This window comes from Scophthalmus maximus, chromosome 16 (genome assembly GCF_022379125.1).
Source record: "Scophthalmus maximus strain ysfricsl-2021 chromosome 16, ASM2237912v1, whole genome shotgun sequence".
NCBI classification, from domain to species: Eukaryota; Metazoa; Chordata; class Actinopteri; order Pleuronectiformes; family Scophthalmidae; genus Scophthalmus; species Scophthalmus maximus.
Genome location: NC_061530.1, coordinates 1,957,634 through 1,974,256, shown reverse-complemented (window position 1 = coordinate 1,974,256; position 16,623 = coordinate 1,957,634). Strand labels below are relative to the sequence as shown.

The following is a 16,623-nucleotide window of genomic DNA, read 5'->3' as shown; positions in this document are numbered from 1 at the left end:
GGGTCAGGGCTCAGCTGAGGTGGCCTTCAGCCCAAAAACCTGCGCTGTGAAGTTATTTCAGTCCAAAATTAGTAATGAGATGCATACTTGTGTGCATGGCAGAGACACAGAGGACCCATAGAGGACCCCTTCATGTACACAGCATCACGGAGTCCCTTCCTCTGGGAGCTAACACAGCCAGCCATTCACTGTCTATCGCATCGCAGCACATGATCCTCACACCCACAGCCGTCCTAATCAGTCTATTTATGAATGTAGTAGAGCATAAGAAAGACATTTCTTCTCACGGCTGTGACTGCGTACAAAGACGATAATTGGTTTATTCAGTTTAAATAGTAAAAGCCTCTTCGTGAGTTCAAGGGCGTTTTCCCCCCACAGTCATCAGTGAGGACAAAGTAATTTTCTGAGTGTTGAATCTTCAAATATTCCCTCTTACTTGACCTTTTCCTGCTGCCACATCTGATCACTTGATAGTAGATGGAGAAAGGGTGGATTAATTTCAGGTGCTTGGGAGTTGCACTCTGTGAACTCTGTCTTTTCTGGGCCTGAGCTGTCATTTTTGGATGCACACGATTCTATGCTATACAGGAAGTATATCGTTGGAAATTATGAGCTTTGATCCAGTTGTGGTTTCTGTGTGTGTATGTGTGTGTGAGAGAGAGAGAAAGATAGAGTTTGAGCTGTTTTCTAGCTTTAATGTTTAATGTTTAATGTTTTAGTGCACTAACGAACACAGTGGGTTATGAGCAACTGCTTTTCTGTATTCTTGTTGTCTCCACAAAGTTTGAGACTACACAAGTAACTCATTATTTTGTTATCAACATTTGTCTGTCAGTAGATTTCATAGTGTCTGAATCAGAGCAGACTACTCACACAAGAAGTGTAGCAGAAGTATCTGCAATTTTGAACAAGTGTCCTGGAAACCCCACAAACCCTCTTTTTGATCTGAAGGCCTCCCCAATTCAGACTTCAGATTGTAACACCGTGAGAGGCTTGTATTTTTATCTTCACAGGAAACACATTTATCATAAATACATACATACATTCATTGACTATATTTACATAGCGCTTTTCTGGTCTTATTGACCGCTCAAAGCACTTTGCAGCACAATCACATGTATGCAAATAATTTATCATGTTCAAAAGAAACGCTGAGATTCTTGACCTTGGAATTACCAAAACATTTTGAACTCAAGGTCGATTTACTAGATTTCTTTCCACAGCCTTTCCATGGTGTTTATAAAAGTAAATTCTTCATTAATAAATGTTATAAATATTATGATAAGGACTTCATTTAAGTTGTAATACTGAGGCCTGTTTGATATGGTAATACCTGTGGTTACTGTTGTAACAACAAGTACAGTTTACTATCACAGAAAACACTCGAGAGCAGCTACTTTATAAAAAATATATAGCACTCAGCACAGCACTCTTGTGAGTCCCTCATGCTTAACTAGTGTTTCCTCTGCAGACAATAAAGGGAAATATATAGAAAGGTAAATACTGAAAGGTAATTGAAATGCTTTTTCAGAAAAAAAAGCAGAAAATAGTATAGTATAGTATTAAACATAGAGTTCAATTAAATCAATATTATAACTGTGTTATATTGTGAATGATTCAGTATCTGAAAATTAGGAGCTGCCCCTCCTGATATTTGCAATTCTGATAACCGATTGCTGAAAACAGCAAGGGTGGACAGGAGGGGGAAAGAGGGAGACAGGTTTGGGGTTGTGGGCTAGGAAAATTCTACTTTTTTTTCTATACCTCTAAATACTGACACCCTCTAGACACCATACTCACAGAGGGGTTCATGAAATATCCCTACAAAAATCCCCTTAATTATTCATAAACAAATTGGCCTGACTGTTTTATTGATGCATATTTCATGCACATCTCTAAATTCATTAGAATGAATACTGTATATTAACCTCTGGCTCATTATATTAGCATGTCTATAAGCCTAAATTGAAAATATAATAGAAGTAAGTGAAAATATAACATCAGTATGTCCATTTTAAGCATGGAAGAAACTGCCAATTTATTTTAGGACCACACTACCAAGAACATGCTCTACATTCTGCAGAGGTGTGGCAACCTTTCCTGGAAGTGTCACCAGGGTGATAAACATACGCGTACTAAAGCAAAGCCAAAACACATGCGCAACATGGCCTCTATTCAAGCAAAAATACTACTGTGGTTTGCCACATTAGTATAGTAGAGTGCCATGTTTATAATGCAACTTCCTGTAGTTTGTAGTAAATTTTATTTTTCTGTTGAATACCTTTCAGCAGTAAAAATGAGTGACAGTCTTCATTTAAGATTTTCAGATTTTAAATGTTTTAAAAGAAGGGAAAGAAAGGGTCTTTTTTAGTCTGAAGATTCCATCAACTGTAAAATTTGTGTCAATAGGTAGCCCTGAGTGATGTTAGTTTGCTTAACCAACATTCACATACCCTTACCGACTCCCAGGAGGACAGCAAAGGGCAACAGCGACACCCAAAAACACAAACCCAGCATGTAAACAGACAAGATGTCCCATCCTTTCCCGAGTCTTTGTTAGCCCTTAACAACACACTCAACTATAAACACAGAGAATTTCAGGCGAACATAATGATTCATCTGCTTGTCTTTCGTCTTTCTCATGGCCATGTCTAAGGCCCTGCCCACACCACAAGATATTTCGAAAACGACCCCCCCCCCCCATTTTCCTCAGCAGGGGGGCCTGAAACTTCTCCGTAATGATGGATTCATTGAAAAGACGCATCTAGCTGTAGAAACACTGTAGTACCTATTCCCGGCCTATATGTGGCGCTGTTTTCTGCTACAGAACTCCACCGAAAAAGAAGAAGAAGAAGATGCGGAGCATACAAATACTCGTAGAAGAAGAAGCCGAACAACAACAACAGTACGAAGATGAAGATTTAAAAGGATGTGGCGTATGATTCTGTCTGTACTCCTTTTTAGCTCATGGTAGTGACCGAGCAATACTATATATTGCCCTACGTTGCTAGGTACCAGAGGACGAGTGCCGGCGTATCTAGTGGCCAGCATAGCTAGACTCTTTGCTCCAGTTTCTTCCAACAAGGAAAACATTTTTACCAAAACATTCTATCGAACGCAATTCTATTGATATTGATTACGTGTCTATCGCGATACATATCGTTATCGTTTTATCCCCCAGCCCTACTAGCGACCCAAGAACAGTCAGCATCTGATGCAGCACCGTCACAAGCCTGTAGTCCGCCATTGTTGTTGTTGGAGATGCCGCGGGCGAGGGGTGGGGTGGGGCGATAACATCATCGTATGTGTATCTGGCGTTCGCACGAACTCAAATACACAAACACGGGGGGAGATTTATCTTCTCCTACCTGGGACCTGGATTCAAAAGAGTGCGTTTTCAGGCAGCGAAAACTCCGGGTGCGTCTGGATGGGAGGCCCATACGTGCAAGACTTCTGCATATTTACAACAAATTCGCATTCGTGTAGACAGGGCCTAAATGTCAGCATCTGTGTAAACGCTATGGTAATTCACTTGTCAGCTCCCTGCATGGAAAGAGCAGAGAGGGACTGAATCACTTTCATAAACGCATCCTGGATCAGCTGTTTCTGGCTCTGGTGTTAATTACTGTTTAAAGATCATAACTTCTGTCATGTCCACATATCTTGTGGTTTTTGTGGAGGAACTTGGTGACATTTGAGTCTACATTTTTGGTAAACACTGCTGCAAATTGAGTCAGATGTACTCTTTCCCCCCTACAATACAATACACAAGCTAAATGAGGTAAGTGGTGAGATATAGTGAGTGGATACATACTCTTAGCAGAACTGACAGGCAGTGTGACCAGGGGAGGCCCCAATGCAGACAATATGATTGGCATGCCAAAGGTAAAAAAGCAGTTTTCACAAACAGTATATATGCATAAAGAGAGCAATAACTTCCCCTAACCATGACTCACAGTGAAGATGCTGAACACAATAGATCAAGCAGAACTAAAGTTTTCAGTACCTAGATGTCTGCACATTTTCCACATACAACAAAGTAGTTTTCTCGGGAATCCAAAAATATCTTGTTGAGTTGTATGTGGCAGCTATAGTGTGAAGAAGCGTCAGGGTGTGAAATTAGTTTAATGCAGACACTGTAGACCTCTTGTCAAAATGCAAATGTGACATATACTTTTCAAAACAAAGTGCAGTTAGTTTTTATTATATTGACTTCACCATTCAGTAAGAATACACAATTATAATAAAACAACATCATGTGAATAGAAATAACCTATAAACAACATAACTTTGTCAGTACATGAAGATTATCATTGTCATTGTTGCTTATTAAGTCAGTACAAAAAATCAACCAAGTATACTCAAATTCATTTGGGTCGAAAAAGTTTCAAATAAATTGTACAGACAAGAAAAGGGGGACAGGGTCTGAACAAAATGAGAAGTGCAAACATAGCACAGGCTCTCCCTGCACACATACAGCAACAGTCTAGAAGCTCAGGTTACCCAAAAAAACGAGTTGACTGCTTTTCTTTAAAATTTTCACCTCATATTCAGTTTGGTTATTACTTAAAGGAATCGTATAATAACATAAAAACAATAAGGACTTTGGTTCAACAATACAACTTTCATGTATGTACGCTAAGTAGTTAGAACCAGCAGTTGAGTGACTTAGAAACTTTACATCAAGATGAGAATCAGTGGGAAACAGCTAGCCAAGTGGTTATGTCTGATGATCAAATATTTACCAACTAAAACTTCTAAAACTCGCTCATAAACACTTTTCTTTTAATATGTACACAAACATTGTCTTACTTTTTCTGGGTGACCAATGGCCAATCACAGTGAATACCCACAGCAGTTCTCACATTTCCGTTATGTACAGATTAAACAACCCACATACAATATTATTAATATAACTATTTTTATTTTTATTATTATTACTGTGCTTTAGAGGTGTGTTTGAACTTTGGACAGAAACAGGCTAGTTATAAACCCTCCTCCAATATTTATGCTAGGCTAAGATGATCATCTCCTGGCTATAGTGCCATACTTAGCGTATGCACATTCGCATGCTATCAATCTTCTTATCTAACTATTTTGCAAGGGGAATGAGCATATTTTTCAAAATGTCTACCATGTCTAGGGAGTCAGAAAGATTCGTAAAGTCTTAAAATAAAGTTTGATAGCAAACAGTCATACTTTACAATGCAATTTAAGAGAAAAGCTCAGCAGTCATGTCCATGACTGTCTATCAACACCAGGAATGAGGAGGGCTCCAGTCTCCTGATATAGAGGTTTGAAGTCTATACATTCTGTGACAGTTCCGTAAACTGTGGTTTGCGCAGCAGTGGTGTGCACTAGCAGCATTAAGATCACTTTTGGGTGTGTCATTGTGATTTGCGACTTTGAGCCAAGCCTTTGATTAAAGGCCGGTGTTTGAATTTATGTTGGAACTTCATAGCTTTTTACTGTGCCTCACTGTACAGAATGGTATTCTAAGAAATCTTTTTAACCCAAACAAAGTGATAGGTTTAAATGAATCAAAAGTGCCTGGCAGGGCATGGAGACCAGTGGAGCATGATTCCTGGAAAGTGCTTTCCCATGTGTGGGTGGGCAGATCAGTAGGACAGGAGCAAGTAGCAGCCTGTGATGATGTTTGACTCAGGAGAGGGAATACTTTTGAACACACTCCTGCCAAGTCGCAGGCACTCAGAGACCTCCCACAAATGTCTGATTATTTTTATAACAAGCCTGGGAACGCAGGGTTAACGGCTCACCTGCAGCAAGTCTGGACACTTTTCAATCCACAGCCTCTCTGCTACTTCAGGGAGTTAAGGGGAGATCTGTGGAAAATGGGAGGGAAAAAAAGATAAATGAGATAATCTGTAGCGGGGGCAGCTGTATAATATTACATGATGGGGAGATAACAAGATGCAGTCACATACAAAACACAAAGGTACATGTGTACATACATATATACATATGTGGACATTACTGTAGTCAACCAGATCCTTTAGATATAGGGATTAAATGAATGGCTGTCTGAGCAGTTATTTTAATTGAAGATTTGCTGATGAAGACATACTAATGCTTAATGGGCCTTTTCTATTTTTATCTCACTACACCCTCTCTGACCTTTAGTAGTAAAAATACAGGGCTATAGAGTCACAACAAACTATATTATTTCTTTATACCATTAAAGTCTGTGATCTTTTTATTCTCTGAAATCTGATCTATTGAGCCACATGTAATGAAAAATAGTAGTGCATACTGGGATTCACTTGATTACACTACATATAAACTCAGTATGTTATCAATCAAAAGCTGAAGATATTGCAAATTTCTGTGTCATGTTTGCATTCAAGTGCTTTAAAAATCAATGTTTCCAACAATATTTAACCTTTGCATGAACTATATTTGCAGTTTAGTGGTTACCCTACAAGGAAAATAGTAATCCTTTATGTCTTGGTGTTCATGCATGTGTTTGCCAGTGTATTTTGCGAGCTCCAAGTCATCTGTCAGTCTCAGTATCAGCAGTGCCACTGGGTGCTGTGATGGGTTCACAGAGTGCAGATTTGTGAATGAAGCTCCTTCCATATATGGTGCTGGGGGAGTTGTCAGGGCAAGAGGAACTTACCATGATGCTGATGGTTTCCTCTCTTCAGTTTCAGCTGTTATGTCAATGGTTTGTAAAACCACTGCAGTATGAGTAAACTCAAGCACATCTTATATTTCTATTTACTGCACTGATAACACAAGTGTTTGAACAAATGTAGATGCTGAATTATTTGCTCTTAATCAAGTTTTTGCCTTGCAGTCTGGGACATACAATAATCAGAGAGTGACCTAAAAGTGTTTCATGTAACGTCAGTGGTTCCTGTTAGTTAGATTTTGTTTTTCTTCTCTCTCAGGTTTAGTGGAGACTTTCCTGTTAACAAATGTACTTTTACTTTTCTATTCCTCCAGACACTGGAAGGATGTGAATGTGCCACCCTTAAAATTATGATTTTGACAACCACAAGAGTGTTGAAGCAGGAGCAACCAAGTCCAGTTGCTCCTGATTCAACACCCATGTGGACTTGGATGAATGAGAAACTCCACAGACATCCTGTGATTTTGACAGTTTCTCACCATTTCCTGAATCATTTTACAACTGGAAGAAATGCATCAGCCGTTACTGAATCATGGTTTCAGGTAGTGTTTGATTCTACCGAATTATTGTTTTTACATTTCAGTTTTGAATTGATGATCACATTTGAGTCAGAGAGCATCTGTTCACCTCCAGGTCCCGTAAATTCACACCAAAACTTAAAAAAAAAAACCTGCATACTATTTGAGAATGCTCTGGGAGCTCTAGTTTTCTGAAAATGTTCAGTACATTTACAAGTTAATAATATACATCTTATTTTACATTTACATTTTATATTAACATTTCTAACCAAGTTAAAACTTGGAACTTGGAATTTAATAAATACTCTGATATGATTTCTCCACAGAAAAGATAATCCAAGAAAATCTTTAAAATTATATGTAATCCTGTTCCCTCATTGAAAGTACAGATTGTAACAAAAGATTTCTCCTGGTCAACTGAAAAGCCCTTTCTCAGTGTATGTGAATGCGATTCAAGTATTCACACCACATGTATAAGCTGCATATTAGACTATTGATTGGCTTCCAAATTTGTTGTGGTGTCAGATAAAACCTGACACATACACAAGGTAAACATACCGAACACCTTTGTGAATAGAGGGGGACTTTTTTGGCTGGACTGGCCGTGGTCACCAGTAACCAATATATTCCCTAAATATATTCTATTATGTCAGATGGGGCGATAACAGCACGTGCACCACACCAAGCCTTTTTTATCGCCCTCTGCCCAGCACTGCACCCCATTTAAGTCTGCATTTACAGTATATAACACTTCTGTGACATTTTTTCTTCATTGTGCTTTATTGAGTTATCTCTGAAGATGTTTCTCAGTGTTCTGCCAGCAATGTCTGTTTCTGCTCCTCCTGCTGTTAGTCATGCCTTGACCCAGAACATGGCGGCCTGGCCATCACTGCTACATGCTCTTCCATGTCATATTTGCCCACAGCAGAGAAGCAACAATGAACGAATGCCTGTGTGGCTATTCAGGAGGACAATGGTGATAATGATGATCATGATGATGACATCTGGGCAAAGCTTCCTATCTTCACCATTGAGGAGGCACTGGATATCTTGGACTCACAAGGCCTAGACAGCAAGATTCCTCTTGGTTGGAGTCTGACAGTGAAAACAAGACTTATTTGACTCTATTGCAGCAGAATGATGGCCCCATCCGAATCACCTTCTATCCATCTGCTTGCCTTTTCAGTTCTTTTCCAGGACCTCCTCACCCACTCTCTTGATGAGGTCTTGAGAAAAATATTCAGCTTTCACCAGAGCCTCCTGCGCCTGTTTTCCAATGACATGCTGGGTGACTTCCACGGCCATCAGGAAACCAAACTTCTCCCTGTGTGGACACATTCTTCCCACTCTCTGTCCCCATCTGACTTCGGTGGCATATACCCTGGGGAAACTGATGGCGACTGTTGCTTTCTCTCAGAAAGGCTACGGTGGCAATTCTGTCTCTCTCTTGGGTTGTGGCAGTGGCGCAGTCCAGGATCATGGTGTGGGTGATGTTTGCGATCAACAAAGTACCTATCTATTGATCTGACACAGCTCCAAAAATAATCTGAGCAAGCAGAGAAGATGTGGATGTGCTTTATCACAGTCTCAGCTGGGGTGGGAGAAATAATCGATTCTTAGATGCATCGCGATTCTCTTTCACGATTCAAAGATACACTAAATATAAGGATTTCCACCCCTAGTCTCGGCACTCCCAAGACCCTGCTGTGACTGCGGTGAGACACACCAAAGCTTCTCCTGCTGTTGGATCTACCAACTGAAGACTATATACTTCATTGACTACGACATATTTGATATGCGTGTGAAGTATTGTCCTTGCAACTGCATTTACAGCCTTTTTTTACTCCATCAAATTTTAACCAGAGGTGAAACGGGAAAATACACGATAGACGCCCAAAACAGGAATTTTTGGTTCACTTTCACAATGAATGTCATAGTGACAACAGGGCTTGAGTTTAATAGAGCCCAGGCTGTATTTGAATGAAGGTGAAAAGTCACACCTGATCTCTGCAGAAAGACCTCTGCAGCCAGGGATCGTGGCTAGAGAGGTGTGACTGAGACTGCATGTTTCTCACCTCCTGGTGTAAAATGCAAACAATGCTGCTGCTACGATCCAGTCAGAGTGAGGAATTTAGCAAGAGGCAGTTTGTTGAATGGGAGAGAGCAGACCACTGGCGCTGGTGAACAAACAGAGCAGCAACATCAAAAGGCACAGGGATGGTCCAGTGTCGATAAGGTTTAGACAGTCGGGACATTTTCCAAAACTTAAAAGCTCTGGCTGATTATGATGATCGTAAATTAACTTATTATAATGCAGATCAGACACATTGTCATCTGTTTTAAAATGCTGTTCCATAACATATTTATCATGAACAGGTTAATCATTTGCACTTACTCAAACTGAGAAACAGTTGTAATAATTGTTATTGCCTTACCAAAGGGTAACATAAAGTTAAAAAGAAGGATATTTGGCACAACTTTAATAAAGGTGTATATATATATATTAAAGAAACTAAAACCCACGTCTGGGTTAGGGTTAGGACATAAAACAACTCTTGAATCTTTTTCACTGCCTTTGACTTTCACTTCACCTTGCTCCCTTTTGTGACACAGTAAAAAGCAAACAAGAATGACATGCCAGGTTGGTTAAATTGACATTTAAAATGGTTTACTGGGCTGTTAAGCATCACAGAATGCTGTAAGCACATGAGAGGCATTTAAAAAGAGAGCTAATTAAGCTTATTAAAGACTTAATTTTGTTGCACAATAAAAAGTATCATCTTTCCTAAGATCTTGCCCTGAAAGCTTGGTATCACAAATTAACTTAAAGCTCAGAAAAAAAAAATCTTTAGGTAGGGGTTAGTATGAGTTCAGTGTCCTCAACATAGTTATTTCTATAGTATAGTGTGGTTTGTCGTCACATTTTGATTCAAATTTTGCCGAACTCTGAAATACCCGGAAACACAAGACAAGTGCAGTCCACTTACAATCATTGATAACGGAGAGACAAATATTGTAATTGTAGAAAATAGCTAGTTGATAATATAGTTTGTTACTATGAAACCGTACTTTTTTGAAGTAGGATGCATTATAAATAATAAATTAAAGATAAATAAAAACATGAAATTCTACTGTACGAGAGATATACGGTCATAAAAACTCCCTGCAGTGAATAGCCCTGTAAGAGATGAATGGTGAGTGCATACGTGGTGTGTAAACACGGCACTATATGAAAGTGTGTGTTACACTGTCCTGTATGATGAGGAAGCCTGGCGGTGGGAAATTCAGTCATCCTTACCATTCGGGGAGTGAGACAGTTTTTCTTTGTTTCCTGGTTGCTGTGTGGGCATCTATTCATTACCTGTCCTGTAGTAATTCTGTGTGGGATCTGAAGCATGACAGCACATTCCTTCAACAAAAAAAGGGAGTGGGAGTTGGCAGGGGTTTATTTTAACGAGGTTTGTGTTTGTTTAACCTCCTCTCTTTTCTTCCAGGTCCATCTCCGTCCTAACATGAAAGTGAGCAAAAGAGAAGATCAGACATCTTGACCTGGCACAGTTTACTGGTTGCAAACCCTTGTAACAGTCTAACAGTCATCATATGCGAACAACTGAAATTGCTCATGATGAGTGTTTTGAATGAAAGCAGAAGTGGAGAGGTTTGAATGTGAGAGTGGGGTTAAGTTACACAAGCAGTTTGTAAAAGGGAGATAAACGGTGGCAGGAGGATCTCTAATCCAGTGAGCATGACTAAGCACTCAGCTGACCACAACCAAAGGTTTCTGGTGGGCTGACAAAAGTGCAAGGGATGTCGCATGAAGTCAGTGACATGAACCAACACCTGCTTTATAGTCAAACCTGGAGAAGTGTTAGAAAGTTAACTCACTATTTATCTGCCCTTGAGCAAAACGCATTATTGCCATGTGATTCAGCTGCTGCCAGAATACTGTTTGTTAAACGAATAGAGAACAATAGAAGACTGATATCACACGCCCTTGTTTTGTGCTACAATTGCATGACCGGGCTGTATCGTTGATTTAGTGCGTGCCTTTCAAAATGTGAAAAATCTTTATCTTCATATGCCGTGACTTGGTGATGATTGGCTCTTTCATCTGTGGTATACCGAAATCAAACACTTTCTCTTCCACATCCTTCAAAACATATGCCAAACAGATAGCCAACAAATCATCAAATAAAATTTAAAAGACAAAGAATCACGGCTTTTTATCACTTACAAAAACATTATTTCCATGTCCTTGCAGCTAATTCATCCATGGTGTTCTTTACGCTGTCGGACAGTGGTGACAGAGGCAGAGGAAATACTGGTGTGAATTTGTGGTGTTATCCTAATGATCTGGACATGTTGAGTATCTGAATTTTTTTCCTCTATCCCCTATCTTTATCTGTTATGCTGAACCTTTAAGGTTAAAGGGATAAAGATGTAATGTTGGTACCTTCACAGTTCGCAGCAATTACCCTGGAGAGTAAAACATAATCATTATCATTATTGAAGTGTTTTTCGCCTATTTGATGAATATTTATGTACTGATTCCTTTTTTCACTTTTGAGTAATATCTTCATTGTTGAATACACTTATTGTAAGACGTTTGGACAAAAGTGTCTCCTAAATGAAAGTAATGTAATGTAATTATCGAAAGAAGAAAAGACCTATCCAAGATCCAAGTTGGGATGAACCAGACTTATTCTTGTGTGATCATTTTTAACTGGTCCAAGTATTGTAAATAACGTTCCTGAATAAAACCAGCTATATGAGTCACATTTACAAGATGTAATGCGTTTGAAAATTGTGATAACTGGGAAATCGCAAAGACAACACCTAATTCATGAAACAATATCTGTGTCTTAATCGAGGGATTTTATCATAAGTGTTAACAGTGTCTTGTGCACATAAATTACCCTTGTGAAAAGTTTGAGGAGCTCATGTTCAGACTAAACACTTTTATTACAGCAATGTAGAGCAGACAGGACCAGCTTCAGTGTAATGAGAACACTTGTTGGAAAAACTAAGAAAAACACACACTTTTTAAACATCTGCTAGAGAAAAAAATATATGCCAGAAAATTCTTAGAAAATAAACATGACACATGACAAATTTGGTGAACTATTGAGTTGTGGAAATATAAGTATACTTTTCTTTTTTCAAGGGCATGGGCAGTTAGTCGATTTTATTAAAATACATTTAAACCCATTTCATTTATTTTTATTAAAGACATGACAAACAATATCAGACTCAGACTACAACGTTCCGCACGGACAAGCTGCTCACACAATATTGAGGGAACAACTCAAACATCTGACCCCTTGTTAGGATGACTGAGTATTAAGTATTAATATTGACATAACTTAGTATAAATGAAAGTGATCAGCACTGTCTCTTTAAGAGCACATCAGCATGACAGTTGAAACACTAGGTACTTCCCAACCACAGTGGAGCAGCACAGGGGCCCATGCAGGGTGTATCTGTGTCCTCTCAAAGAAAGGAGGAAGTAGATAGTATTAAAAACTGTGTGTGTGTGTGTGTGTGTGTGTGTGTGAGTGCGTGCATGCGTGTGCGTCTATGTTTCACTGCATCTCAATGGATGCAGTGAAATCGAATCCAACACGGACTGCTTCCACCTTTGCATCCTTCGCATTCAAATCAGTATCTTCAGTCATGTCTTATGGGTCCAGTCCAGCAGCTGCAACAGAACTTGGGCTGCAATAGGGTCTGCAACACCACCCACCCTGCAAAACAGAGAGAACAAGTACAAAAAAGAGTCCTGATATGACTGTTTAAGAGCAACCTTTGGTTTCATAATGCAAGTTGTCAAGAAAAAACTTTCAGTGCTACAAATGAGCCACAGTTGGGAGAGAACTAGTTGTTAATTTACTGTGAGATTCAGACAACAACAGACAGAAAAACACAAGACTTATCTTTCTCAAGTTTCACACACATGTATGTTTATTTGATCTAACAGTTAAAAGATTAGGTTAAGAAAAATCAAAGAAAAAGAACAAATAAATGATCTGTACATGTTGAGTATCTGAATTTTTTTGTTATGCTGAACCTTTAAGTGTTACAAATGTAATGTTGCTGCCTTCACAGTTCACAGCAATTACCCTGGAGAGTAAAATACTAAATATAGTAAACATATAATTTAAAACACATCCCTGACATATTTGGGATTTCCTACAATTTAATACTTAAACTAAACTAGCACCTTAATGGCAAGCTCTGCTGTCAACTGGTTTCTATGTTACTGCTAAAATCCTTCTCCACTTCTTGTCACTCACCTGTGCGCGTGTGTGTTGGGAAAGTCACTCATGAGGGCAAAACAACATTCGTCATAAGATGATGGTGAGTCATCTCACGTCTGAGTGGGTTGTTAAAAATTTTGATATGATGTCACCTTGTTTGCTTGGGAGTGGAAAAGGTGTTTGCCATAGTGCTATAGCATATTACATGTCCCGTGAGTGCATGGGGACATAAAAATTATCTAGGTAAAGAATCTAAGTTCAAATTAAAATTTTTGATGTATAGTATGTTAAATCACTATCACTGAATTAGGTAACGAATTAGGTAACAGAGGTGATTGAGCCTATGGCAGTATTGACTGCAATACTTGCGATATTTATATTTTTGCAGTATTAAGTCATTGTTTATGTAATCTCTATCAACAGATATCTGCATACAAATGCAAAATGCTCATGGTTGTGATAACTGATGGCTTCTGAGTTTGTTGTCAACCTTTCGTACTGCTGCAACTTTACATTAAAACATTCAACTGGCAAAACATCAGTTGACTTTTATTATGAAGAAGTCACAGAAAATTACTACCATCGCTCATGAAAAATGTATCTACTGTACAAACGAGAGTAATGGAAAAAGGAGGAGCAACCAGGGTGAGCTGTTGAAGAGCCACAGGCAAGAGGCTGCACCTCCAAACTTCTCACCGAAGTAACCAACTCCTTTCACTGTGTTCCGCTTTCATAGGGGTCATAAAATCAGAGCACAAATGGTCACAGGATAATTGAAAAAGGCCAATTATTGTACAACTTGTTAAACAAAATGACAACAGTTTGTTTTGCAGCCTCTACAATTCTATGACCTTTATCACTGAACCATATTGACATTCAAAATCCAGGTATTATATAATAAACAGTGAAATAGCAGAGGAACTCCTGATGTCTCTGTGTACAGCTGACATATTTGGTGCTTCCATCATTGTGCACTATAAAGGCATTATATGGTTCATACAGAAGTTGACTTTTTGGGAAGGTGAGTTGCTGTCATAGCAGGGATGCCACGTGTCAGTGAAAATGTATTTCCAGGGGCCTGACACAGTATTAAAAGGAATGTGGGAGAGGTTATGACCAGCATGACCTAACTGGCACCGTGTCTCACTGCCTCTTCACGTGATCTGACCCTATTTTTGGAGATTTGGTATCTGAGCGCGGCATGCCTAAAACTGGTATGGAGATTAAGTGCAGTCAGTCACATGTACCTTTACAGTATGCAATAGCTCATATGGACAATCAGGCGTTGCAAACTCATATCTGAACCTGATGGAATACTGAATCCTCTTTAACGCACCACTTGTATTTATATATGATAAGCAGCGACCAAAGCAACTGCTGCTAAAACACTGAGGCATGCAGGAATGTTTCTCACAGTGACTTTGGTTTGTTGTGGGAAATTTTCCTACCTGTTTTGGAGCTTTCAAACATATAAGCGGTAGTTTGCCTAGTCGTCGTGAAAATGTATATGTTCAACAACCTATTTTTCTGAGCACTTCAAGGACTTCTTATCTAATGACATAAAAGTTGAGATTGAAACTTGGAGACAGTAGTCCAGGGTTTCCAGGTTCAAAATAAATATATTTCATCCCAATGCGGACAGTATCTTTGAAAAATGTCCGTTTCTTACCCTTGAAATAATATGACGACCCCTAGATTTATCTAGAAGCTAGACTAGAAGCTTTTTAAGTGCTCAGAAAAAATAAAAATTTGAACAACATGCATCAATTTGGCAAACACAATCTGCTGAGGAATGGCCACCACATCCACCTTGTGTTGTAAACTGTTTACAAGGTAAATATTTTAACTTTAAATAAAATTTTATTTTAATTTAATTTATTTAAAATTTAACTATACATTTACATTTTTACAAACAAACAGTCAAGAGAAATGCTGAGAAAAGCAAATATCACTCCTTAAAATATGTTTCTCACCCCAATATAATCACAGGACATATATCCAATATATCAACAGGAAGGATCAGCCAGAACATAAGATCTGCAATGAGCTGCTTCTAACTAGTTAAATTAAGGCAACGTCAGCCCGTTTGAGTCACCAGTTACTAAACTCGTTGAACTCCAGCTGCTTCATATCTCCACTGTAACATGAACCAGCAGGAATGTGCAGAAGTGTCGACGCTCACAGCAGCTAGCCGGCTGCTCCGACAATGATCTGCGACACATCCTTCATTGACAACAAGCTCATTAACAAAAAACCTCTTGAGCGGGGCTGACAAACGTGAGGTCAACAGTGGGCAGACACAATCCTGGAGGGAGGTCGAAGGTCTGACCTGGACTGTTCACCACGTTGAGACCCTTTGATTTCTTCACACTTAGTCAGAAAAGATTGAGTAAACAGGAAAGCTAGACCGCTCAAGCTGCAGATGAGTATATTGTTTACAGATATTATGTGACGCACATAATACTCACGTGTGAAACAATCTCCAGATGGGGTAGGGGATCCTAGTCACTTAGCTCTGTCTAATGCTGAGTTCAGGGCAAGGCCTTCCTCAAAAGCTCCAGGCTCATTATCATTCTGTATTTCAGAGATTTACTAACTGACACAGTGACCGACAGACAGCTGCTCCAGAGGAAAGCCAGCAGGCAAGAGGAGCTGTCTCGGTAATGGGGCACTTCCTAATATCATCCATGTACAAAGCAGATATCTCTTCATACTGAGACACTGTTATCCAGTGAAAGTGTGCTACATGCTTTTTTCACAGCCAAACCAGAAATAAATTTGCTTAGTCTTTTCAGCCACTCTATAAAATGAGCCAGCATTGCTAATATTTCTCTTCACACAGCTACTAATCTCCTAAAATAAAGTAAATTTTCTTTTGCCAAGGACAACACATTTGAAAAGCTGGGGACATTTTAGTGGTCTCTTCCTGTCTCTCTATTTGAGTCACATGAATAGATGCAAATGAGACCACAAGGAGAAATGATGGCCCAATTTTAATTATTTGAAAAACAGATCAATCAGATAGAAACTAACAGCTGCTGGCAGCACCATATCAAATCAGGCTGCTATCAGGTTCAAGGTGGAGCAAGACCTCTCTCTCTCTCTCTCTCTCTCTCTCTCTCTCTCTCTCTCTCTCTCTATCCTCGATGTCTTTTACATAAGGGGCCTGTGAAGTCATCGCAGCTGCTGTGGCTCT

General features: G+C 39.2%; 1 long non-coding RNA gene across 2 annotated transcripts; it reads right to left on the bottom strand.

The window, feature by feature from the left end:
• Positions 1-7,465: 7,465 nt before the first annotated feature.
• On the bottom strand, positions 7,466-16,322 carry LOC118287796. 2 transcript variants are annotated; one of them, XR_007029846.1, is made up of 3 exons: positions 15,896-16,318; positions 12,807-12,914; positions 7,466-10,677 (listed from the first exon to the last, which is right to left on the bottom strand). It is a non-coding gene; the product is annotated as an uncharacterized LOC118287796 (long non-coding RNA). The 2 variants fall into 2 exon arrangements; XR_007029845.1 differs by lacking the exon at positions 7,466-10,677 and having other exon boundaries at positions 11,544-12,914; positions 15,896-16,322.
• Between the last annotated feature and the right edge of the window lie 301 nt (positions 16,323-16,623).